We start from the raw sequence: 26,954 nt of genomic DNA, 5'->3' as shown, positions 1-26,954 counted from the left end.
ACAGTAACCTTGAAGATAGAAATGTCAACATGGATGCATGGATACACCACTGTATAAACGAGCATTGCAGTCATTTCAACTTTTACCTGTTGAAATTCTTTTGTGGAGTAAAATTCAGAAGGCAAAATCAGCCCAAAGACATGTCCCTGTAAGGTAGTCTCGTAGAGAGAAGCATGCCGTACTTGTTATGAGAGAAGAGTTGACGTCTACACTTGAAATGCCTGCCAATTTAAGCAGGCAAATCGATACTCATGGTATTGTCTTGCTGCTCAGCTTTTTCTGACTCCGTATGTAGACCAGCCCTAGGCAGAGAGGTAGGGTACATTCTTATGTGCATCCCATAGTTTTAGATATAGTCTCAGTACAGCTTTTTGACAGAGCAAAGTAACTCCTCAAACAACTACCTCCCATTCTTTCAGTAGACTGCTGAAATCCCATTGAGCACATTGTCTTTCGCTGGCCCTGCACAAGGGATTCTCTGAGAAATTTCAGGCAAAAATGTTAATTCCCAACAATCTCTAGCTAAATTTAATATAAGGGTAAGACTTGTACGGCATATCTACAGAATCACAGAAGCGTTAAGGTTGGAAAAGAGCACTAAGATCATCTAATCCAACCATCCAACCATCACCACCATGCCTGCTAAATCTTGTCTGTTAGTGTCACAGGGAGCATGAGTTGAGATGGAGAAGACAGAAAGGGAGTAGACGTGTTCAGGGTATTCCTGCCACCCTTTCTAATGACACAGCTGTGCCATTGGCAGTCCCAACTTCATATATGCAAACCAAACAACTTAGCCAGTGTTTTCCTAGCCATACTGAAAAGAAGTCTTCAGTATTCACAGAATTAAAGAATCATTAAGGTTGGAAAAGACCTCAAAAGATCAAGTCCAACCATCAATCATATTGCCAAGGAATACTGTGTTAGTAAGACAGTTCAATACATACCATCTGTCTGTGGATTGCATCACAGGTGTCTGGATACAAAACCTACTGTGCCCTTACCCCATACCTTTCTGTTCCATTGCCTCCAGCAGTGGGTTCCTAAAATTTGCATTAGATATAATGTGAAAGCAGTATGATACTCAGCAAGTTGAACTTTGTAAAGCACCACAAGCATTAAAGGCATTCAGTAACCAGTAACTGCTGCTCCTGAGCATGGGCTCAGGTCCATTTTGATACTTAGGCTGGCTTTCGCAAAGGCTGAGGAAATTCTTTCCTTTACAAACAATTAGAGAAATCATGTGTGTATCCATGCACAGCCTGTTCTCCACCAAGGCAAAACGTAAGTCAATTGCTAGTACCACAAATCTTAGAAATGGCAGGCTTCCTCATCCTACAGTTTAATTCTTGGCAGTTTTGATAGATTTCTAAGGCAGAGGTAAATAATCTTGAAGAGTCTTTTAAGGTGATTGTGCCAGCATCAAACCACCCTCATTTAAATATACAAAGAAATCTAAGGTAGTATCACAGACCATGTCTGAAAGTACTTTAAAAGGAGGTGAATAAATTAGAAATGTTTTATTTTTACACTCTTTCAACACTCAGAATAATTTCTTCCCATAGATTTAAAATAGGATGAATAGGCCCAGTGCTTTCCAGCTAGGGATCTCTGAGGACCATTTTCAAAACGGTTACTACAGCTACAGAAATTTAATCTCATCCAAATTTCTTACTGCTGATGCTCTAAGAACTGCATAGATTCGATATGAAAAATATACCATTTGTTGCCTCCACTTTGTATTGGTTTCCAACCTGTATTATCCCCATCTGAACTTTGCTGTTTTTTATTCTAGTTGGCTACAGTACTGAATGGGAAAGAAAGGAATTCAGCAATGACATTCAGCACAAGTTTGGAACTCATTCAGTCATGACCCCAGTGGAAGAGTTCAGACTAAATATCTCAATGAATTTCACTGTTTCTTGTTTAAGTAGTGATTACATGAGGGCAATAGGATTCTATGTCCCAACTGTTGGCTGAGTGATGCACTTGACTATTAATCTAGAGTTACAATGCAGGTTAATGCTGTTATCTTTACAGCTCCTGCGAGAGTTGGGGTCTGGGTCAGGTGTTTAAAAAATGAAATGAAAAAAGAATTTAAAAAATATATTGAAAGCTTCAGATTTCATTAATCTTTGTGGGAATCATATAATGTGCAACTCAAATCTACCTCTTTGTGCAGTGACTGCCTGTAAATTTGCTAGAGCCTGATATAATATGGCCTTGTGATTTCCGCTAACTCACCTTCATTTCATTTTCATTACATTTGCTTGGTAGTCAGATTTTGGTGTGTGGATATTTTAAAACAATCTAACTGACACTGGCAAAAAATTAAGAATACAAAAAAAAAAAAAAAAAAAAAAGGAACGACAGCATCAATTGTATCAATTTTTATAGATAAGATAAAGAAGAGCAGTTTTCCTTAGTTTTCTGTGCCTCTTTACTTTCTTACCCTCTCCCCTTGTGTGAGAAACTCTCAAAGTCAAAGATTTCTAGTTAGGCAAAGCTGGCAGCGATAGCAGCAGTGCTTATTCATTACTGCAATACTGCGCGCACATCCCCTGTTGGCAAGGGAGAAATTGCACACCAGTCAGTGACATTAATTCTGTTCTATGCCCTAAACCCAATGCAGGTGATGCTCTCATGGCTCTCATTGGTTGAGCATCTCAGGCTCACACACTCCTCCAGACTGTTGCTAGGATTCATTTCCCCTGGAGAAATGCTGTGGCACACAGAACGCCTTTGTATTGCACTGACTGCTGCCATGCAGCATGGATTTAACACACCAAATCCAGAGGAGCGTGACTGCATCTAACTGCCCTGAGAAAAACTACTGTAGCTGAAGAGATGAGGAGGCAGCTGCTCATCTGCAGAACAAGCAGTACTGCCAGACATTGGGCCAGGTGAGCACCTCCTGCTGCAGCGTGATGATGACAGGGCTGGAGATGATCTGCAAAGCCAGCTTAAAAGTGGGAGACATGAGTCAACATGGCAGGAGGACAGAGGTGTTAGGGAGCAGCCAAGGCATCAAAGAGTATCAAAAGGCTTTGAAAGGTATCACAAAGCGACAGCCAGGAAGACTGGGATTATCATGAGCAGCAACCTGGATGCTAGAGATTATTTGCTCCCATACAGAATGCTGCAGACATCCTAAAGCCAGGCAAAATGGGAACCCAGAGCTCTGCCTGCACGAACCCCACAGCCATAGCATTGCAAGCTGAGCTGCCTTGCTGTTTGTTGCATTCATCCCAATCCCTGTGAATGAAGACTCGGAATGCAGCCAAGGCGATGATTGAGCATGAGAGTGACTTTATTCAATAAAAGACAGGAGGGCTTGAGAGGTCAAGGGTGAAGATAGGACTCCTCTTGTCAAGATGAGAGTTGCTCAGAGCTGGTGCTGCTGCCTGGTGCCTGGGACTTGCAGCCTGACTCCAAGTCCCCATCTAAGATGCTCAGCTTCACCTCACTGATGCTGCCCTGCTCCTGCATGGTGGTGCTGCTGCTGGGGCACTCGGGCTGTGCTTGGGATGGGCAGCACTGCAAAGGCGCTGGGTCACAATCCAGGCAGGTGACTGTGGTGTCTGGCAGGCTCAGGTCAGGAGCTTCAGCAGAGCCAGGAGATATGAGAGCATGAACGTGGATGAGCCCCTTGTGTCCATCACTGTTACCATGTGGAAGGCTGTCATCCGAATTGCAGCGATTTGTGCTTAATAAGAACTCTCCATTGATGGAAACACACTGCACATCACTACTTGGTTTGGATCTTTGGGGTTGACAAGGGCTCAAATCACCTAGGAAGGCATAGAAACACAAGGGTTAGTGTGAAATGTTTGCAAGTTCAATCATGAAAGAGGTTGTTGATACTTGGTAATAGAGTGGCGGCAGGACGAAGCAAATAGGCTTGCAGCAACAGAGCCACTGTCTTGAAAGTGATCCTCGTGCAGGTCCAGAAGTTTTGACTCTGCCTGGACTTCATATGGGGTAGTATGACATCACAAAGGGGTGATATGATGTCACAAAGGGGCATTATGACGTCACAAATAAGCATTATGACGTCACAAAGGGGCATTATGACTTTAAAAAGGGGCATTATGACGTCACAAAGGGGCATTATGATATCAGAAAAGGACATTATGACGTCACAAAGGGGCATTATGATGTAACAAAGAAGCATTATGACATCACAAAGGGGCATTATAACATCACAAAAGAACATTATGATGTCACAAAGGGGCATTATGACATCACAAAGGAGCTTTATGACGTCACAAAGAGCATTATGACGTCACAAAGGGGTATTATGACATCACAAAGGGGCATTATGATATCAGAAAAGGACATTATGATGTCACAAAGGGGCATTATGACGTCACAAAGGAGCTTTATGATGTCACAAAAGCCATTATGATGTCACAAAGGGGCATTATGATGTCACAAAGGAGCTTTATGACATCACAAAAGAGCTTTATGACGTCACAAAGGGGCTTTACGACGTCACAAAGGAGCTTTATGACGTCACAAAGGAGCACTGCGACGTCACAAAGGGGTATTATGACATCACAAAGGGGCATTATGACATCCGAAACTGACATTATGACGTCACAAAGGGGCATTATGATGTCACAAAGGAGCTTCATGATGTCACAAAGGGCATCATGACGTCAAAAGGCGCATTATGATGTCACAGAGGACATTATGACGTCAGAAAGGGACATTATGACGTCACGAAGAAGCATTATGACATCACAAAGGAGCTTCATGACGTCACAAAAGGACATTATGATGTCACAAAGGGGCATTACGACGTCACAAAGGAGCTTTATGACGTCACAAAGGAGCATTATGACATCACAAAGCGGCATTATGACATCAGAAAAGGACATTATGACGTCACAAAGAGGCATTATGACGTCACAAAGGGACATTATGACGTCACAAAGGGGGCATTATGATGTCACAAAGGGGCATTATGATGTAACAAAGAAGCATTATGACATCACAAAGGGGCATTATGACGTCACAAAGGGGTGTTAACATCACCCTGTGCCCAACTCCTCTCTACCTCCTATTGGCTCCCTCTCCCACCAATCCCCGCTCTCCCCTCCCCTTAGCCCCGCCCCCCGCCCCCGTTAGGCCCCGCCCTGCCCCTCACACCCCACTCCCTGCCGCCATCTTGCCCCGCTCCGCTCACCCACCTGCCCGGTGTCGCCCGGCCCGAACCGGGAACGGCTGAAGGGACGGGGAGGGCAGCAGAGATGGGGACGGGGTCTAGGGCGGCCATTCTGAGAGACAGCCCTTCTGAGGGCTGAGCTGCAGGGCAGTGGAGAAACCCACCCGTGACCAGGGTCACATCAAAGCTGCATGAGGCTGTGTTACTAAACACGGTGCCACACGGCCTGCAAAACCATGCGGGGGGGACAAAACATGGCACGTACCTGGCAGTGAGATCACCTCAAGCTATCTGCAGCAGTTCCTTGTCGCTTTGCTCGGATGAAATGAGAGCAAAAGCTGCACCGAGGCAGTGGGTGGAGGGCGAGGAGAGGAGAGAGAAAGAGCAGGTCAGTGAGCAGGGCTAAGACAGTCATGGAATAACACACACAGCACAACCGTCCCATCCACTTGCTGCAAGTCATGCTGAGTCTCAGGCTACGTGATGCCTGTCCGCCCAGCAACTTTACGATGCTTCCACAACTGAGCAAAGAAGAGCTGCACCAAGCCCTTGGATGATGGATTCCCTGCTCCTGCTGGCTTCAGCCTTCTGCATTCCAATTCCAATCTAAACCATTCCTGCGGTGGTAGTACTTGAATCCTCATTTGGGGCTGGACCTCAACAGGTCAACACATCAGAAATAACACAACGTGCATCTGGAAGACGTGTCTCAAAGCCCAGAAAATCCAACTCTCTGACCTTGGCACAATTCACCAACCAAGAGCCAGGCCTTGACAACTTGGCTGATCTGGGCATGCGGGAGGGGGGCAGACAGTGGACCACAAGTGTCCATTTCCACTGCAGCTCCCTGTAGAGAACAGCACCAATCAGCAGGCGTGAATCAATTCATTCACAAGCTGCACAATGACTCTGTTCTTTACATGATAAAAAAACACACAGAGATTCCTGACCAAAAAGTTGGGAGTTAATAACGACCAAAGAGGTTCCTGTTCCTACGCCTCATCCTCTCACCCCAACTCCTGGGTGATGCCCACAGGCTTCAAGTCAGCTCTCAAATCCACTGAACTCCCGTCACGGAACTCCATCAAAAAGGATGTCACACATGTGACACTTACATACATGAGAATGTATGTATCAGAAACACTGATGCCAGCAGGAGCAGAGAGGCGATTGTCCCCCTGTACTCAGCACTGGTGATGCCACAACTCGAATTCTGTTTCCAGTTTGTGGCCCCTCACTGCAAAAAAGACACTGAGGCATTGGAACGTGTTCAAAGAAGGGCAACAAAGCTGGTGAGGGGTCTGGAGCACAATGGAGCCATATGAGAAGAGGCTGCGGGAGCTGGGAATGTCCAGCCTGGAGAAGAGGTGGCTCAGGGGAGACCTCATTGCTCTCTAAAACTTCCTGAAGGGAGGTTGCAGTGAGCTGGGGGTCGGCCTCTTCTCTCATGTCATTACTGATAGAACTAGAGGGAATGGTTTCAAGCTGCGGCAGGAGAGGTTCAGGCTGGACATTAGGAAATATTACTTCTCAGAAAGGGTGGCCAGGCACTGGAATGGACTGCCCAGGGAGGTGGTGGAGCCATCCCACCTGGGGGTGTTCAAGGAATGACTGGATGTTGTGTTGAAGGACGTGGTTTATTGGGAGCTATTGGTAATAAGAGAACGGTTGGACTGTTCTTTTAGGTCTTTCCCAACCCTGGTGATTCTATGATTCTGTGATTCATACACTAAGAAGCAAGGAGAGGCTCTTTTGTTAAATCTTTCAATAGAGAGAAGAGTTGATATCTGCTTCTCCCAACAACAGAAACACGGAAACAACTTTCCAAGCCCACCTGCCATACAGTAGGCAGAAAACGCACATTGTAAAGGAGCATGCACATCCCCTCTGGCATAAGTCGAGCCCAAAACCCACCTTCAGATCTCTGTGCATTTCCCTTGTTTTACACCAATGCAGCCTCGCTGCAGCTCCGTGGGTGTCACACAAGGCCTGCATGTCCTCTTTCTCGGCAAACCCCACCCTCAGGCCTTGCTCTGTGAGGATTGACACCTGAGCAAAAACAAGCACTAAGAACGAGAGTAAAGCACACTGGATTCGCCCTGGCCTGGCCCAAGCCACAGTCCTACCAGACAGACCCTGGAATGAAAACTGCTCCACAAACCACAGATGGACACCAGCACACAAGAAGTTGATCGGATACAATCCCATGCAAGCACTGAGCCTCCTAAGGAAGCTCTTTGCCATCAGCTCCTTCATCGCCTTTCCTTCTCACCTCAATCTTAAAGTGGCTTCAACATCTGCCAGCACGTCTTACCACGCACCTGCTCATCACACAGTGCTTCAACAGCAACAAATTTGCTTCCGGGGCCCTCCTTCAACTCACTGTGCTAACACTCATGATTCAAATTACACAGAAATCCTAGCAGAAGTTCTCAGTGAGAACTGCACCTAACATTCCTCCTTCTACAAGCAACAGCCACAACAAGTGGTCATGAAAATGCTTTCATCAAAAAGAAGCAGAGACGGCACGGCAGGACAGATGTACTCTGTGTGCACGTCTGAAGCCATTTGAGAACCTAGTCGTTCTTCCTGCAGGACCCCTGTCTTCTGTTAAAAGCTGAACGGTCCCCAGAGCACCTGTTTCCATCAGCTGCCACCATCCAAAGCAGCCAGCCTTCTTACAGTCACCTGGCCCAAACATCCCTTTTGCTCTACACTTGATTCACAGAATCACAGAATTGTAGGGCTTGGAAGTGATGGGAGCTCGGCATGCACACCATCCTTCCAACAGCACATCCCAGCAGCAAGGGATCACAGCGCTGGCACAGCTGAAACAAAAAGGGTGTGCGAGTTTCCTGTTAGCACTCAGTGTAAACAAATCTACCACTGAGCAACACCGTGAGCCCCCACTCACCTCAGCACAGGTCAACCTGTAACCCCAGCCTTCCCCTATCCATGTGCACATGCACACCCGTGTGCCACCCTGCCTGCTTTGCACACCTCCATGCACACACCGCATCGTGTGCCCTCCTTTGTATTCACAGACGTGTGCAAACCACCCCTGGGAACACGTACGTGCCTACACCTTCCACAAACACCCCTTTGTGTGCACCTGTGTGCAACCCAACTCCTCAGCACACGCACGCGTTTGTGCCACCCTGTCCACGCACTCACCACGTGCCCTCCAGCATCACTGCTGCCTCCTCTGGTACCAGACCCGCAGATGCTCCAGAGCTCATTAGCATGGACTTCCTTCCTCCCCTCAGCAGCTGCTCCTGCACTCACCTTCATTCCTACTCAGATACCGGCTGCTTCCAGCACCAGCTGACCTGCAAGACACAGAAAGGAAAGGTGGGAGTCATGCAAATCCCCAAGAAGCCCAAGGCTGCATCACCACCACGTATGGCAGCCTCAGGAAGTCAGCTGCAACTACAGACTTTGTCAGAATGGAAACAGGAATCGTCAGTTAATTGTGACCTCTGAACTCATTGCCACCATCAGAAACAGGCACTGAAATCGCTCACTTCACTGCAGCTGGTTACCTCCTGATTTTGGGAAAATGCAGACACGGAATTGAAGGACACCAGCAAAGTGACATCTACTTCATTGTAGGTGGTTAAGCTTGGAAGCAGGACTTGAGCAAGAAAAGCTTCTCAGCTCCTTGTAAGGCACTAAGTGATGGGATGATTTCCCATCCCTGCAGAAATCCTGACCTCTGCCACAGGTGGCTGAGTGACACAAAAGCTGTGTCCTTGGTTCCCAGCCTTACCTTCTCATGTCGTTCATCTTGCTCTGCAGCTCCTGCTCTGAATAGTCTTCTTATATTCCCACATGATGTACCCTGAAATACATCATTTAGTGAGTCTGAACAAAACATAAGACATTAATTGGAACTATGAAGAAATGTCTTTTGCACTTTACTTGGAGAATGTTCCATCCTATAACTTCTGCTCTCAATTGTAACACATGATTTTTTATAAAAAGAAACATAGCAAGTCAGCTCTTCAGTGTGCACATTGATGAAACTTGGTGAAATACAACTTTAAGAAAAGGTAATTTGAAAACTTCAATATTCTTATCAGAATCTCTGCTATTAGTTACCGTTCCAATGTTCTGATCTGATGATGTGTCTCTCAGAGCTTTTTTGTCACTCCCCCCCTCAAATGCACTTCAAGTGCTTTAGGAGCATCACTGGAATTTTGAATAAACTCGATATATCTTAGCAAAGCTGCTACAGCTGCACAACTGAAGTACTTTGGAAAAAAAAGATATCTTTAATGAACGCTGAACAGTGTTATTTAATTATAATCCAGGTAATTAAATTAATTAAACCAAGGAAATCACCTTCCAGTCACTCAGCTCTCACCAGGGAAATCGCTTCCCTGCCAAGCAGATGCAACCAACACAAGCTGCTACATCACTCTAGGGCCCCACTGAGTCTTCCCAACGGGTCTCCAAAGGCTTCCCTGTTGACTTCTGGGAACCTGGGAACACTCACATGGAAGCCAGTGCCCCCTAATGTGCCCCAGACGTTTCTCAGGGCCCCACAATTAGCTCTACAGACATCCAGACATGCCCCAGAGCAAGTATGTGTGCTGTAGGGAGCCCAAGAGACATTCCAGAGCACCCTAGTACTCCTCAGTGCACTCATGGATGCTTCACCTGTCTCTAAATATGCCCTACTGGACTTTGTTTTCTCTTCTGGAGCTTTCCTTAGTTCTCAGCTTTGCTTTCTCATGCCATTTATCTCGCTCCACAGCTTTTGCTCGCAATATTCTCTCTTGCATTCCCACCTTCCAACAGAATCACAGAATTGTAGGGGTTGGAAGGGACCTCTAGTGATCATTGAGTCCAACCCCCCTGCCATGGCAGGTTCCCTACACCACGTTGCACAGGTAGGTGTTCAGGCGGGTCTTGAATATCTCCAGAGAAGGAGACTCCACCACCTCCCTGGGCAGCCTGTTCCAGTGCTCCGTCAGCCTCACCGTAAAGAGGTTCTTGCACACATTTGTGTGGAACTTCCTATGCAGAAGTTTCAGCCCATTACCCCTAGTCCTGTCCCCACGCACTACTGAAAAGAGACCAGCCGTGCCACTATGGCCCCCACACCTCAGGTATTTATAAACCTGGATCAAATCCCCTCTCAGCACCGCCAACGACAACCCTCTGCACTCTGCCAGTCAGACAGTTCACGACCCACTTCACTGTCCACTCATCTATCCCATACTTCCTCAGCTTTGTTATAAGGATGTCGTGGGGGACAGTATCAAAAACCTTTCTGAAATCAAGGTAGACTACATCTACCACTCTAGCCCCGTCCACCCAGCTAGTGACATCTTCATAAAAGGCCACCAGGTTGGTCAAGCACGACCTCCCCTTGGTGAACCCATGCTGAGTACTCCTGATAACCTCCTTATCACCCAGTTCTCTGGAGATGGCATCCAGCACAAGCTGTTCCATCACCTTCCCTGGGACAGAGGTGAGGCTGACTGGCCTATAATTACCTGGCTCTTCCTTCTTGCCCTTTTTGAAGACTGCAGTGACATTGGTCATCCTCCAGTCTTCAGGCACCTCCCCAGTTCTCCAAGACCTCTGAAAGATTACAGAGAGCAGCTCAGCAATGACCTCCACCAGTTCTCTCAGCACCCGTGGATGCACCCCATGCACCCATCCCATGTATTTATGGACATTAATGTTTCCTAGGCAATCACAGACCACCTCTTCCCTGACTAAAGAGAAATCTCCTATTGTCCAGACTCTCTCATTAACCTCCAGGGTCTGGGATTTCTGAGGGAGAGCCTTTTCACTAAAGACAGAAGCAAAGAAGGCATTCAGTGTTTCTGCCTTCTCAGCATCCTCTGTTATCAGAACGCCTTCCTCCCCCCCTTGTTTTTTGTTTATTAGCAAACTATTAATATACTACAAAATAATAGCACTAATTACTAAGTAACATCACCATGCCAGCATCCCGACCACCTGCTTTAGAGATTTCTCCTTCATTTTGTGCAACACTTCAAAAACTGCAAAGGAAAAAAGCAAGTACAGAACCAGGACACCACTTCCCTCAGGATTTTACAGTCTCATTCATGTCTCACAGATGGAGGCCCTGACAACAAGAGCTGTGTCTGTCCATAACAAGGACTCACCTCTGCAGGTGCAGGGGCAGCTCTCAGAGAAGCCTTCTTCATTTCTGCTTTCTTCTCTTTTTGTCTTTTGACTGGGAGGTGGTGTTGATCTGCCTGAGGGAAGGGAGGCCCCTTCAGAGGGATCTAGATAAGCTGGATCAACCTCACTGGGCTGAGGTGAATGGGATGTGGTACACCCAGGCCAAGTGCCAGGTCCTGCACTTTGGCCACAATAACCCCATGCAGCGCTATAGGCCTGGGGCTGAGTGGCTGCAGGACTGTGCAGAGGAAATGGACCTGGGGCTGTTGGTCGATGCTCAGCTGAACATGAGCCAACAGTGTGCCCAGATGGCCAAGAAGGCCCACGGCATCCTGGCCTGTCTAAGAAATAGTGTGGCCAGCAGGAGCAGAGAGGTAATCATCCCCTTGGACTCAACACTGGGGAGGCTGCGCCTCAAGTCTTATGTTCAGTTTGGGGTTCCTCGCTACAAGAAAGTCATTGAGGCACTGGAACTTGTACATGGAAGTCTGTCCCTCGAGCAGCTCCCATTCATCATCAGCTCCCATTCTGAACCCCACTGTGCAAAACAGCAAAACTTCTACTGCAAATGGCTGCAGTCACCAAAGCTCAGCCCACTATCCAGGTATCAGCCTTCTCCCTTCTGTTTTCCATCTTAGCCCATAGTTTTGCTTCCAGAAATGGAACTCCTCTTTAACAGCCAAAACACAAACTAATACATCACTTTCACTGCTCCTTCCCGCACCCCCATAGGAATGGTTACCTGACATCCCCTACAGCACAGCACCTGCTCACAAGTATCATTCAAACTCTATTCTTTCATACTTCTTGAGAGAGGACGGTAAAAACTCACTTATGCATGGCGGTAAGGACAGTCTGTCCCCATCACATCCCTCTGTGTGCTGAAAGCTGCCATTGGATCTCTTGCAGCCTGCTGGCTGCTGCTCACAAACACAGGGAACTGCACCACACTGATTCTAAAGAGAGAAAGGAAGAAACTCTGGTGGGAATGAGCACCCAAGGTTTGCAGAGATGCTCCAGATTGTGACAGAGATGGAATATCACAGTGCTGGGACATGATTGATCACTAAGGAAAACACTTGGAAGCACATTCAATCTGCAGAAGCTGTAATTGCTGGGCACAGTCAGCTTTCCTATGGCTCATCTGGAGGAGGCGGGTGGTCTCACACATCTGCTCAGGGGCTTCAGCTGAGACACTTGCACAATGCTGGGATCATTCTGATGGAAACTATGTCTTCAGATACCATGGTTAAATCCATCCAAAATGATCAAGCCGAGCCTTAGCTCTTGAGCAGCACTTCTTCCCCACCCTTCACTACTCCAAGCAGCTCCAACAAAATTCTCAGAAGAAATCCAGGCCAGCACAGACCTGGAAGACCAGAACCAAGTGCCGCTTGTGGGACGGCAGTGCCCACTCCTTGCTTCCACCCTGCTCCAGCAGGTTAAGGAGTCTGAGCCTCACTGGCCTTTGACAGCTCAAGACTTTCAGCACCTCATGCCAACATTTCTCACTAAGATACACCTCAGGCATTGAATTCTCTTCTCACTACCTCCTCCCAGTCCTCTCCTAGGAACAGAAACCATTCAGATTCTACAGCAAACTACAGCATCTGCACTGCAAGAGCACACTGAACCACCTGCAACAATGAAACATGGTTTTGGAGAGTGGGTTTGAAAACACACCTTTAGACAGCTGTCTCCCTGTAGCCAAAAGGAAACCAAGCAGCAAAAGAAGAGTCCAGCCTGAAACATGCCCATGCTACTAGCCCAGGTTTTTCACAATGAATGTAAAATCCATCCTGTTCTTGAGGTAACAAATGACCAGTGGGTCTCCCCTTGCTCCACCCCTTCTCCTTCAAAGCCAGAAAAAGAAAGAAAAAACAAGCAGAAGAAACCCAGACGTACCTTTCCACACACAGAGCAGAAAGTGGAACAGCAGTTGGTCTCCTTCCTGAGACATGGTGGGGAGCATCCCAGAGGAAGCCCAAGTTCTTTGTTTCTCTCCACAGGGACTTCAAGCACTCTTGGCAAGAGCTGCTTTGGTTCTTTCTTCAACTGCTTCCATCACCAGAATCTCCTTTGGAAAAGGAACACTAAAGAAAGAATCAGCAAATGAGAAAGAATGAGCAATAACCACTTTCCCAGCTTTCTTCTGACATGCAATTAAGACTCACGACTTGGGCAAGGTCTTAAAATCAGCTGGTTACAAGAACTGTCCCAAAATATATCCAGCTTCTGTACAGCTGCCGTTATTTCTGTCAGTGAGTGTAATCACAGAATCATAGAATGGCCCGGGTTGGAAGGGACCTCAAGGATCATGAAGATCAATCGCCTCCCTGTCCCTGCTGGCCATCCCCTCTTCTGATGGAGCCCAGGGGACCATTTGGTCTCTGAGCTGCAAGAGCACGCTGATGGCTCACGTTCTGTTTTTCATCCACCAGGACCCCCAGGTCCTTCTCTGCGGGGCTTCTCTTAAGGACTGCTCCTCCCAGGCTGTACAGATGCCTGGGATTCCTCCAGCCCAAGTGCAAAACCTTGCACTTTGCTGTCTTGAACCTCATTAGATTCACCTAGGCCAACCTCTCGGTTGAGCTCCCTCTGAATGGCATCCCTTCCTTCCACTGCATCAGCCGCACCACTCAGCAAACAGCAGAGGGTGCACTCCATTGCATCATTGGTGTCACTGATAACCATGTTAAAAAGCACTGGTCCCAAGACAGACTCCTGGATGACACCACTTGTTATCGGCCTCCACCTGGACACAGAACCATGAATCACCACCCTCTGTCTGTGGCCTTTCAACCAATCCCTTATCCACCAGGTGGTCCACCTGTCAAATCCACATCCCTCCAGTTTAGAGATAAGGATGTGGTGGAGGGCCATGTCAAAGATCTCGCTCAAGTCCAGGTCAATGAAATCTGTTACCTTCCTTTTGTCCACAAATGCCGTCACTCCATCATAGAAGAGCACCAGATTGGTTAGGCATGGCCCTCCTCTGCTAAAGCCACGCTGGCTGTCTTGGATCACATGCTCATTCCTTATATGATCAAGCATGTCTTTGAGGCAGATCTGTTCTTCAGCATTTTCATCACAGTTCTACATTTGAATCAAATAATTGGTGTTGCTGCCACCAAGAAAACCTCTTTGTCTTCTACTCCTGCTGCAGCTTTCACCAGAAGCAAAGGGAGAGGCCACCTCCTAGATCCAAATTTTAAGAAACCAACACCCAATAGGTGTCATCTGAAGTAAAATAGGAGAGAAATCAAGATGACTCTTCTGCATCCAGCTTGGATCACTCCCTCACTCAGGCACACCACCATCAGATCAAGGAGATGCTGCCTTCAGCTTAGAGATTGTATGGGAAATCACACCTTGAACCTCTGATTAATCAGCTGAGGCAAGTGTTGGGTCAGCTGCGGGAGCACAGGTGAGAGTAATGGAGCTGTGCTCACAGAAGGGGTGGACCTCGACTCCACCTCCTCTGAGACCTCATTTAAAGGCTGACCACCACTGAGGCAGCATCTCTTGGAGATTGCTCCCCAGTTGAGACTGCCTCAGCTTTCTGGTCAAAACATTGACATTGGTGAGTTTTCCTTTGCTAACAACCTTTGACTATTTACCACCATCTTGGTTAACATCTTTTTATTAGCCACCCTTACAGAGACCATAAGGGTTTGGGCTTCCAAACTCTCAGCAAGCATTTGGATCAGCCAGCTTCCTGCTGGGGAGCCCCCTGCATCACTGCTGCCTCCTTTGGTACCGTACCTGCAGATGCTCCAGAGCTCATTAGCATGGACTTCCTTCCTCCCCTCAGCAGCTGCTCCTGCACTCACCTTCATTCCTGCTCAGATACCGGCTGCTTCCAGCACCAGCTGACCTGCAAGACACAGAAAGGAAAGGTGGGAGTCATGCAAATCCCCAAGAAGCCCAAGGCTGCATCACCACCACGTATGGCAGCCTCAGGAAGTCAGCTGCAACTACAGCCTTTGTCAGAATGGAAACAGGAATCGTCAATTAAGTATGACCTCTGAACTCATTGCCACCATCAGAAACAGGCACTGAAATCGCTCACTTCACTGCGGCTGGTTACCTCCAAATTCTTTTACTTTTAGGAAAATGCGGACACGGAATTGAAGGACACTAGAAAAGTGACATCTACTTCCCCATAGGTGGTTAAACTTGGAAGCAGGACTTGAGCAAGAAAAGCTTCTCAGCTCAGAATCACAGAATTATCAAGGTTGGAGAAGACCTACAAAATCATCTGGTCCAACCATTACCAATACTTCCCGGATAAATCATACCTCTCAACACAACATCCAAACGTTTCTTGAGCACTCCCATGGTCGGTGACTCCACCACCTCCCTGGGCAGTGCTATCCAATGCCTGAATACCCTTTAGGGGAAGTAATATTTCCTAATGTCCAGCCTGAATCTTTCCTGGCACAGCTTAAAACCATTCCCTCTAGATCTATAACTGATCACACGAGAGAAGAGGCCAAACCCCAGCTCACTACAACCTCCCTTCAGGACGTTATAGAGAGTTATAAGGTCTCCCCTGAGCCTGCTCTTTTCCAAGCTGAACAATCCTAGTTCCCTCAGCAGCTCCTCGTAAGGTTTGTGCTCCAAATCCCTCACTACCTTCGTAGGTGAAGACATTCCAGAACCGCAAGGTTTTCCTGCATGGAGAGGCTCAAAACTGAATAGGTCAGACCTCCTCCTCTCCATCATTGCTGTCACGTGAAAGGCTGTCCTTGGAACTGCAGTGACTCATGCATCCTAACTGCACTCCATTGATGGAAGCACACCGTGCATCATCGCTACTTGCCGGGGTGTTCCTGCACTGGCAAGGGATGGATTCACCTGGAAAGAGTAGATACACAGCAGTTAGTGTAAACTTTCACTATCCAAGGAGGCAAAGGCTTGGTGCTGCCTGTCAAGCAGGTTTCAAGCAGCTTGCGAGACTCATTTGGGAAAGACAGGAGTCAACCAACGATGTCAGGCACGGCTCGAACGCAGGAATACAGAAAGAGGTACAAGCCCACTGAAAGCATGAATTCTACCTGTGTTGCTGACAAGCAGTGTTTTGAAAGCTGGATTTGCACCCTTACCTGCCAGGACCAAGACTTCAGCTTCAGAGGGCTCCCTGGCACTGCTCTGCAGTTGGTTCTCGGCCACAGGGGATGGTTTGCCCAGGCAGAAGCAGGAACGCCAACTGCCAGCTGCTGACTCTGCCCTCTTACTGGGAGAACTTGGTCTGGAGAGAGAAAACAGAGCATGCTGTCAGTCGTGGTGCAGGGTGAGGGAAGAGCTGCACTGAGCCCTTGCCAATAGTTGCCTGTTCCCAGCACTACCTGGTTTCTGCTGAAACACAGCTTAGAAAAGCCCTCTGTTTCAAACAGCAGAGGACGCTTCCATTCCTACAGCTCAGCCCTCAAGTCCTGCTGGCTACATTTGCTTTTCTCTGGGGCTGGATTCTATATGAATTTGGTCTTGTCCCACATAACACAGCCAAACAACTTCTCAGCCTGACATTTTATTGAGTCTGGCCCTCCAGAATAATTGGTGCACTAACAAGCTCACAACATGCTTGATTAAAGCACGGAATTAAAAAGAAAGTCAGCCAAACAGAGGGTCACATAGAACAAGAAATGACAAATAAACACTCCTGAAAGGCTACGTACTGCAAACAGAGGGAACGGTGCGGAACAGGCTGGGTAGGGTTTATTCCACATCGAGCACAACAAAATCTGCACTAAAATGGGATGGGGGAATTCCATTCCACCACCAAATACAGGTGTCTCCAAGAGGCAAAAAAAAAAAAAAAAGAAAAAGAAAAAAAACAACCCAGAAGTTTGAACTTCAGAAGTTCAGTTCCTTTTCCCATTTCTGTTACTGTGAAGAAAATAATGCCATTTGTGTCCAAACTAAGGGCAAAAGAAATAAGTAACTCACATGACAAATGCACAGGTGTTGAATCTTCAGCATCCATTAAATCCAAGTTCCTTGTTTTTGTGGGTTTTTGTGTGTGTGTTCTGCTTTGTATTGTGGCATTTATTTATTTATTTATTTGTTATTTTTTAGTCAAAAGTTATTAGCAAAGGAAAACTCACCAATGTCGATGCCTTGACCAGAAAGCTGAGGTAGTCTCAACTGGGAAGCAGTCCCCACATCCCCCTCTGCCCCCCCCCCAAAATGGCCACTCCCACGAACTGCAGCTCAGCCAATCGGAGCCGGCGGAGCTGCCGCTGCCCAATGGGAGGCCGGGGGAGGCCGGCGCTGGGACGGGGAGAGGAGAGAAGAGACAGAGGCAGCACTGTGGTGGGATGGGCTGATGGGGAGTGCGGGGAGGACAGGGGGGTGTGGGGCTGTGGGGGGGGCAGAGGGGGATGTGGGGCTGCAATGTGTCAGCGTCTGGAGCACAGGTGAAGGCAGCTGAGCTGTGTGAGCAGTTGTGTTTGAGTCTGGCTGCAGCTCTCTTAGACCCCACTGAAGGGCTGAGTGCCACTGGGAAAGGATCTCTGTGTGGAGATTGCTTCTACTAGAGGTAGTTCTATCAGACTGTTCTATAGAGCTTTGCAGGGGCTGTAAAGGGAGCTGAGGGGGACTGTAGGGGGGATATGGGGCTGTGGTGGGCCATAGGAGGACTAGGGGCTCTAGGGGGCTCTGAGGGTGTGTAGGGGTTGTGGGGAGCTATTGGAGGATATGGGCAGGTATGGGGCTTTAAGGGGTGGTGTATGGAGAGATAGAGGGTTGTGGGGGCCTTAGGGTGATATGGGGCTACTGGGGGCTGTCGGGGGCAAATATGGGGAGGAATATGGAGTTGTAACAGATTGTGGGGGTGTAGGTGTGGTATATATATATCTATATATATAGATCTGTCATTGTCTTCATTCGAAGAAATCTGAAAATGAAGAGTCCCAGCTGATAGTAAAGACTACCCAGAGGGATGGGATGACCATATGGACTGTGCTGAGGATGCTTTATAATGTGTGATAAACACTGTGAAGCAGTGTTGCTCCAGGAAATGGCCCAATACGACACAGAAGCAACTTTAAATATCTTCCAGTCACAAGCTGTTCATATCTAATGTCTGTTTTACCCAATGTTTTCCAGTTCCAGAAGCAGAGGATGCCTTTATCAACAAGCAGAAGGTGCAGAAGGAGGTGAAGGCTGCACCAACAGAAAATGCCACGCTGAGCTGTGAGGTGGCCCAGGAGAAGACGGAGGTGAAGTGGTACAAGGAGGGGAAACTGATCACCTGGTGCAAGAAGTTCAGGGTGGAGTCAGAGGGCAAACAGCGTCGGCTGGTGGTGAGCCAGGTGGAGAAGAAAGATGCAGGGGAGTACAGCTGCGAGGCTGCTGGCCAGAAACTCACCTTCAAGATTCATGTCACAGGTAAGACAGGTGTTGTCTGAAATACAGCAGAGAACAGTAAAGTAAAATCTAGTTTCTATTATACAGTGATCCAGTTGCAGTAGTCTGTGCTGAGGTTTTTCCCCTATACTTGATTGCCTGGGTTTGTAGAAAGTATTTGGTTTTAGTATGGCACAACGACCTGTTTCAGTCTGTCTGTAGAATAATAATTACTGATATATGTACAGTGGAAGCAATATTCAAGATATTATTCAAATCTCTCCTGTGCCTGAGGTCCCAAACTGTAATTCCTGTTCACAGAAACATTTGACTAAGCTAAGTATGTGCAGTGAGGCTGGAGTGCATGTTGTACGTGCAGCCTTTCATGGCAGGAGAAGCAGGAACTTCTCCTAGTAGTACACTGACTTTTTACTATGCCTTTATGTTGGAGGCTGCATCTGGATAGGTGAGTCTGCTACTCACAGTAAGAGACCTGGTAGAGCTGACTATTCCCAGAGCTCAAAGTAAGATAGATATCTGCAAATCACACACAAAGAACAAAGGACTGCGTTGGTGAGCATATTTCCTTTGTGCCTTTGACAGTCACAGTTGTGGCAATGGTAGAGGCCATGAGGAGTCTGTTCAGGAAGCCAGGAGTACTGTTCTGGGTCATGAAAAGGCAGCCAGTGGTTTGACTATCGCATGTTTATGTGTTTTGATGTTTCACAGTGGGTCTGAAGTAAAAGGAACTCAGGTTTTGGTTGCCTGCAGGACAGATGTTCTTTTGCGTTCAATATGTTTGCATAGTGACTTGCAACCATGGGACTGGTGTTCAAGGACCCTCTTGGTTCCTTCAGTTCCTAGGTTCTTTCTTGCCTAGATTTGACACTTTGTGTCAACAGAAGAGCTGATATTCTCTAGTGAAGGCTATTAGTTTGGGCACAAGTGGTAACCTAAACCTGTTCCAACCTGTACATACAAACCTGCAAGATGGTCTCATTTCAGTCCCTCAGTCAATACTTTTTCTTTTCTTCCCTCAGAGCCAAAACCTGTGTTTATAAACCAGGAGCAGGTGCAGAAAGAGGTGAGTGCTGCCCTGGCAGCAAGTGCCTCCCTGAGCTGTGAAGTAGCACAGGATCCAACCGAAGTAAAATGGTACAAGGATGGAAGACTGCTTGCCTCCTCCAGAAAGTTCAGAATGGAATCTGTGGGCAAAACACGGCGTCTGGTTGTGGAGCAGCTGGAGAAGAAAGATGCTGGAGAATACATCTGCGAGGCTGCTGGCCAGAAGATGACCTTCAAGTTCGAAACAACTGGTGAGCATTCGCTTTGGGAGCACTAAGCAGCTTTGGTGGGATGTGGATGTGAGGGAATGGGTGGTTTCATGGACATGAGAGAACAGGCAGTGATGCTGTGAAACCAGTTGGATGATGCTCAGCCTGGCCATGTGCCTCAGAGCTGTTTGCTCAAGGAAGCCAAGTGTAGTTGTGGGTTTGCTCTCAAGAGCACAGTTTGGTAGGGATGAGTTGGCGGTTGGACTAGATGACCTTAGTGGTCTTTTCCAGCCTTAGTGACTCTGTGGTTCTCTGCTTCAGGAAAGACCTACTCGCTGACTTACACACGCGTCCAAGTCAAGGATGCAGCAGAAATAAAATCTATAGCAGAAAAGGCAGAATCTTGTGCCCATCTTACAGTGAAAGGTAATTATGCTTCTGATGACGATTTTGCTTAAATTATCTTATGTTATAAACCAGCTAACATCCTTTGCTTGAATGTCAAGGAATTTAAACACCACCAGGACCTTTCACAGAAATAAATACTCCTACCTACCTACCTTTCTGCCCTCAAAATATCCAGCTTGTCTTTTGGGATTTACTTTTGCTAAGTAAAACAGATTATTTTCTTAGGAGGTTGATTTTCTACCTCTAGACTTGAGATTTGTGTTTGAACGTTGAGGGATAAAAAACATAGCTTGTCTTTTTCTTCACTTTCTCATGCTGTTTGAAAAGAGCACAGAGTTTGTTTGTTTTTTTTACTATATACAATGTTAGGGTATATATATGATGTTAAGTGTGATAAAGAAAAGGGAGACATTTGAGTTAGCACACTACTCAAGAGTTCAGTCCCCAGCTTCGTAATGCGAGGAGTTTGATATCGGGGTAGGAAGGTCATGTTTTGATTTGGATGTTGGACTGGGAATGAGAAGATCTGGGCTCTCTTCAGGTTGTCAGTCATATTGTCTGACTTCTTAACAACATTCCTTTCTTTCTATTATTTTTTAATGATGTTTTAAGGCATTTTGAGGTGATAGGTGTAGTGTTCATGTGCAGTAATGCTGACGTGAGTAAGTAGGGTGATAATGTAAGGGTTTTTTACATTCCTTCTAAATCTCTGCTTTCTCTCCTTCCATCCTTCTTAAAGAGCAATCCATTCATCTAGTAAAGGAGCTGTGTGATGAGGATGTGACTGAGCCTGAAGAAGCCAAATTTGAATGCGAGATATCCATTCCTTCTGTGAAACCTCCCAAGTTGTATCTACGTGGGGAAGTCTTACAGGCTGGCAGAAACTTGATTATGCAGCAAGAAGGCACCATCCACCGGCTGACCATACTGAAAACCACCACTGATATGACAGGCACCATTCAGTTCTCAATTGGCAAATCAAAATCCACAGCCAATCTGCTCGTCAGAGGTAACATATCCTGGTTGGTTTACATCATGAAGATGGAGAATTAATTAATGTACAGTCTTCCTTCACTGGGGTCTTTGAAATATTGTGTGTGTGTCTGGAGGTTCTGCTCCATTTCCAGTTCAAAGTCATTGGACACTAAATGAGACAGCTGCGTCTCAGTAAAAGATCTGTATGAATAGTTGTGATGTGCTTACTATTCAGATCTACAGAGCTGAGGTTTTGTCCTTGGCTATACCAAAGAAGTCAAATCAGGTGAAATTAATTGTATTTCTGAAGTAGACAAGTTTAAGTTTGGTAGCACCTAAATTTGATGCAGTTTGTCATTGATTTTATCTGAAAGAAATTTGCAGGCTTTTTATCTCCTGTTGTCCCCAGTGTAAGAGTCTCCATTCACATCCTAATGTACTTATTATATTTTCAAGTCACTCTTATTTGAATAAAAGCCTCAACTGGGAGCAATTTAATAAGCACAGAGCAAGAGCTGGAGCTTGCATTTGGTAGATACTATACAGTATTACTTTATAGAAATGTAATCAATGGCCTTCCCTATAGACAATCATTTGTTTTATCTTTAGAGTTGTTCAAAGAACCATTGTGAACATGAAATTAATTGGAATGGAATAGATGCAAGAGACTTTCCTCTTCTTCCAATTGTCCTCATCCTTTCTTCTCTTCCACCCCTGCTTTTCAGATTACCATATACAAATCACCAGGAAGTTGGAGGACAAGACAGCTTTGGAATGTCATTCTGTCATCCTGTCCTGTGACTTCAGGCCTTCTCCAAAGGTTGTGAAATGGTTCAAGGGCCACACACCCATCGAGCCCTCTGAGAAGTACAAGATCAAGAGGGATAAGCATTCAGCAGAGCTCCAGATTCTGAAGCTGAAGCCCAATGATGCTGGTGTGTACAAGTGCAAGGCGGGAATTGCAGAGACTGAGGCCACGCTGACAGCTGAAGGTATGAGCAGGGAGGGTGGCCTCTTCCATGTCCTATTTCACCTCAGATTTCTCTTCTTGAGGTTGATTTCTGCCGTTCTCTCCTGCTAACTTTGCAAATGTATAAACTTCACTGAGAAGATTACACAAAGATTATCTAGTCCAGCCATTCTACCACATCCCAGTATGCTTTATAGTAACAGTGGTAACAGTTCACCTTGTTTCCCTACAGCCCACGATGTAGAAGTAAGGAAGCACCTGCAGGATGTGGAAATTGAAGAAGAGAGCTCTGCTGTCTTCTCCTGCGAGCTGTCCCATGATGACGTGGATGTGGAATGGTTTCTGAATGGCAACCTCCTTTACACCAACAATTACAATGACATCAAGAACGTTGGCAACTGCTGCACACTGACAGTGAAGCAGGTTAAGCCTGAGGATGCTGGCCCAGTGACAGTGAAGTCAGACAAGGTGTCAGAAAGCGCGCGCCTGAAGGTGAGAGGTGGGTCTGATCACAGCCCTCCTGGATGTAAGAGATGCTAAGGAGCGACAGTTCATTCCATTGTGCAGCAATCCTGCTTCTAAAGCTCACCTCTCTGGGGTGACAAGTCATCAGGGGCTTTCTTCCAGTGGAAGGTTCCATTGCAGCAGATATCAACGAAGGAGGATGGTTTTGGTGTCCTGCCAAAGCATTCCATTGCTTTTTATCATCATTTTACTTAACACAAGGAGAGTTACAGGAGCAAATTTTTTTACTGCTTCAGTGCCATGCAGTGTCAATGCTGTTGTCTCCAAGGATTTATGACTGCAGGGAGAGATCATTCAGTGTGTGTTTTGCCTCTGGAATGACTAATGACCAGGCTGTGAGCAACCCGATCTAGCTGTGAATATCCCTATTTATTGCAGGGGAGCTGGGCTAGATGGCCTTTAAGGGTCTCTTCCAATTCTAAGGATACTGTGATTCTAATCTGCTCTCCCCAGTAATTAAGCTCTTTTACTCTACGCGCTCAGAGTTTGAAGGATTTCCTCTTTCTCCTTTCTTTTGCATTTGGTGGATCTTTTTTCCCCAGTGTAAACCTCTGATGTGTGAAATAGAAGATAGATAAAAGGAGTCAATAAAGAGGAAAATCAAAAGTGTTCAGCAGCTTATCCTCTTAATACTGTGGCCTGCTGTATGAGCTCTGCTCCACGTGAGGGCAATGCCAGCTCTCCAGCTTTAGAAGAGCTACATCCCAATTTTTTCATATGATATCAGTCCCACCCACGGCAATGCAGGCTGTCCCTCCTGTTCCCTGTATTCTCCTACTGAATACTTGAGAATTCCATAAAGCGTATTCAGTCAACAGACATGAAACCACTTTAGGTTCTATATTGGTGTCGTCAGTAATGGTAAAGATTTATTGATACCTCTTTAAAAATCTGAACACAACTGGAAATGTCTCAACTTCTGTATCACGTTGTTCTGTTTTGCCTGTTTAATTGCAGAGAAGCCTGCTGTCTTCATGAAGTGTTTGAATGATGCTTTTGTTGAGGAGTGGGGTGTGATTAAATTGGAATGCGAAGTCTCTAAAGAGAAGGTCAAACCAGTGAGGAAAAAGGACGGTGATGTGCTCACTTCTGGCAACAAGTTTGAGCTGCTACAGTCTGGGAAGACCCTATGTCTCCTTCTCCATGACCTCGAGAAGTCAGATGCAGGTTTATATACCTGTGATATTGGCACTGATGTTGCCAAGTCAAATGTCGGCGTTCAGGGTAAGTACTGTGGAAAGTGAAGGAGTGCTAAAAGCACATTCAGTGTGGTCACTATGTCTTACACCTATTCCCCCACGAGCCTTAATAGTTTCTACAATAGAACTGTATTTCTGCAATTTAGCGCAGTGATGTCTGGAAAATTCCCATTGCTTTTGAAGTAAATGTATCTCCTTTTGCCATGAAAATCACAAAACACGTCAAGAATGTCCTGGAAATGTTTCCTTTCTAAACATCCCTAAAATGGAGAAATGGTTTGAACACCAGTAGGGGTAGGATGGTAACAAATTAGCTAATAGAAACATTTAATGTCTTGTCGTAGGCAAAACCCTTTTTCTCACGCAGCATCCTAGAGTTGTCCTCTCTGTTAGGTTTTTCCCTCTGTAGCTCATTGAATCTTCATTGTGCTCCATGGACTGAGCTGCTCTCCTTGTAGTTCTTCCAGAGCAAAGCCAAGAGATTCACGTCTCTTTTTTTTTATAGCTTTCTGGTAATTCTGAGAGGAGAATGTCTTAGAGAATACATCAGTGAGGAACGCAGCCATGATCTGCAAATCCTGAGTTCAAACACCAGTACTGCTACTCACATTGGTCACGAATGCCTTTTCTCCATCTAAACCTCATACTAACCTATCTCTTATCTTCCAGAGCTGAATATTGGCATTAGCAAACGGCTGAAAAACAATGAAATCCAGGAGGTAGAAGATGGCACTTTTGAATGCATTCTGTCCCATGAAAGCATTGATGAGTTCAAGTGGACACTGAATGGAAGCAGAGTGGAAAGTGGTGGGCGATTTAAAGCTTCTAACGTGGGTTGGTAAGAGACTCTCCTTATCAAAAGTGTGACTCCTACTGACTCTGGGGAAGTCGTTTTTATTGCCCGTGGTCTAACCTCCAAAGCCTCTCTGTCTGTGAAAGGTAATGAGATGGGAGAGATTCTGGGGTCTGATTCCTTCAACTGTCTTCTGATAAGATTGTCATGAGAGCTAACTCATAATATGGTTAAAGTGAATAGCAACCTTCTACTTGAACCTTGAAGCACTGAGAATTTCCATTAAAAATAAGTAAAAGGAGGAACCATTTGACACAAATGTGAGAACTACCCAAAGCACTGGGGTAGTGTTGGAAATGGGCATCTCACTACAGCTTGTTCCATTAACAGTAAATCAGGAATGATCTGTTGAGGGAACTGTGGGAGCAATATCCTCTAAGTATAAGCTGAAGGGATGGCCTTCACATCATCTAGCTGTACAACAAATTCCTATCTAGAACATGTGCATCTGAGAGCATCATCTGAGGCTCCCAGTGTGATCAGTGGAGAGAAGGAAGAGGCAGTTTTCAGACATGGTTCATCATCCTCAATGGGGTAGATTTAAGAGAGAATTAATGGTGCCTGGAATTCTATTGTCTGTACTTTACAGATTACTGCTGGCTGTAGGATGGCCTCTGTTGCAAGTGCCTCTCTAACTTATCTCCAGCATGTAGATGCGTGTATTTTGAGAGAGGCATCCTACCCTAAGTGTATGTTACTCAAAAAGCAATGTTTTCTTTCAGAAAAACCTACTGAGGTAACAAAACAGCTGGAGGATAAGACAGCAGCAGCAGGGCAGGACATCAGCCTGAGCCGTGAGCTGTCGAAACCAGATGTGAACATCAGGTGGTACAAGGATGGCAAAGCAATCAGAAAAAGCCAGAAGTACGACTTGCAGCAGGAGGGAACTGGGGCCATTCTGATCATCCATGACTCTACCGCCAAGGACAGCGGGGAGTACACCTGTGAGACAGAGGACTCTGAAACAAAAGCCAGGGTCACTGTGCAAGGTGAGTTGAAAAGCACACTGGGGGTGGCATGTAGAGAAGTCGAGGTAAATATCTGCAGCCTGTGGGTGATGTTTTTCTCTTCTGTTTCCTTGAGCGGGATCAATTCTTAGTTTTCAGAAAATATGGTGGATTAAAATATTTTAGTTAAAATAATCTCTAAACTGAATGATAAATGGCATGAGAAAGCAAAGCTGAGAACTAAGCTCCAGAAGAGAAAACAAAGTCAAGTATGGCATATTTAGAGACAGGTGAAGAACCCTTGAGCGCACTGAGGAATACTAGCATACTCTGGAATGTCTCTTGGGCTCCCTACAGCACACATACTTGCTCTGGGGCATGTCTGGATGTCTGTAGAGCTAATTGTGGGGCCCTGAGAAACCTCTGGGGCACATTAGGGGGCACTGGTTTCCATGTGAGTGTTTCCAGGTTCCCAGAAGTCAACAGGGAAGCCTTTGGAGACCCCTTGGGAAGACTCAGTGGGGTCCTAGAGTGATGTAGCAGCTTGTGTTGGTTGCATCTGCTTGGCAGGGAAGCGAGTTCCCTGGTGGGAGCTGACTGAGTGGGAGGTGATTCCCTTGGTTTAATTAATTTAATTACCTGGATTATAATTAAATAACACTGTTCAGCGTTCAATCAAGATTATATTTTTCCAAAGTACTGCAGTCGTGCATCTGTAGCAGCTTTCCTAAAATATATCGAGTTTATTCAAAATTCCAGTGATGCTCCTAAAGCACTTGAAGTGCATTGGAGGTGGCGAGTGACAAAACAGCTCTGAGAGAATCATCATCAAATCAGAACATTGGAACGGTAACTAATAGCAGAGATTCTGATAAGAATATTTAAATTTTCAAATTACCTTTTTCTAAAGTTGTATTTCACCAAGTTTCATCAATATGCACACTGAAGAGCTGACTTGCTATGTTTCTTTTTATAAAAAATCATGTGTTACAATTGAGAAAAGAAGGTATAGCATGTAACATCCTCCAAGTAAAGTGCAAAAAACATTTCTTCACAGTTCCAATTAATGTCTTATGTTTTGTTCAGACTCACTAAATGATGTATTTCAGGGTACA

General features: G+C 46.1%; 1 long non-coding RNA gene across 2 annotated transcripts; it reads right to left on the bottom strand.

Moving 5' to 3' along the window:
- Positions 1 to 5,166: 5,166 nt before the first annotated feature.
- On the bottom strand, positions 5,167 to 12,354 carry LOC146755221 (uncharacterized). Of its 2 annotated transcripts, XR_014938304.1 has the most exons (5): positions 12,168 to 12,354; positions 10,675 to 10,762; positions 8,940 to 9,011; positions 8,345 to 8,499; positions 5,167 to 5,508 (listed from the first exon to the last, which is right to left on the bottom strand). It is a non-coding gene; the product is annotated as an uncharacterized LOC146755221 (long non-coding RNA). The 2 variants fall into 2 exon arrangements; XR_014938305.1 differs by lacking the exon at positions 10,675 to 10,762.
- Between the last annotated feature and the right edge of the window lie 14,600 nt (positions 12,355 to 26,954).

The sequence above is a fragment of the Coturnix japonica genome, chromosome 35 (genome assembly GCF_054131305.1).
Source record: "Coturnix japonica strain WE chromosome 35, WE-NBRP24, whole genome shotgun sequence".
Classification (NCBI taxonomy): Eukaryota; Metazoa; Chordata; class Aves; order Galliformes; family Phasianidae; genus Coturnix; species Coturnix japonica.
This window is presented reverse-complemented; position numbering and strand designations above follow the sequence as displayed.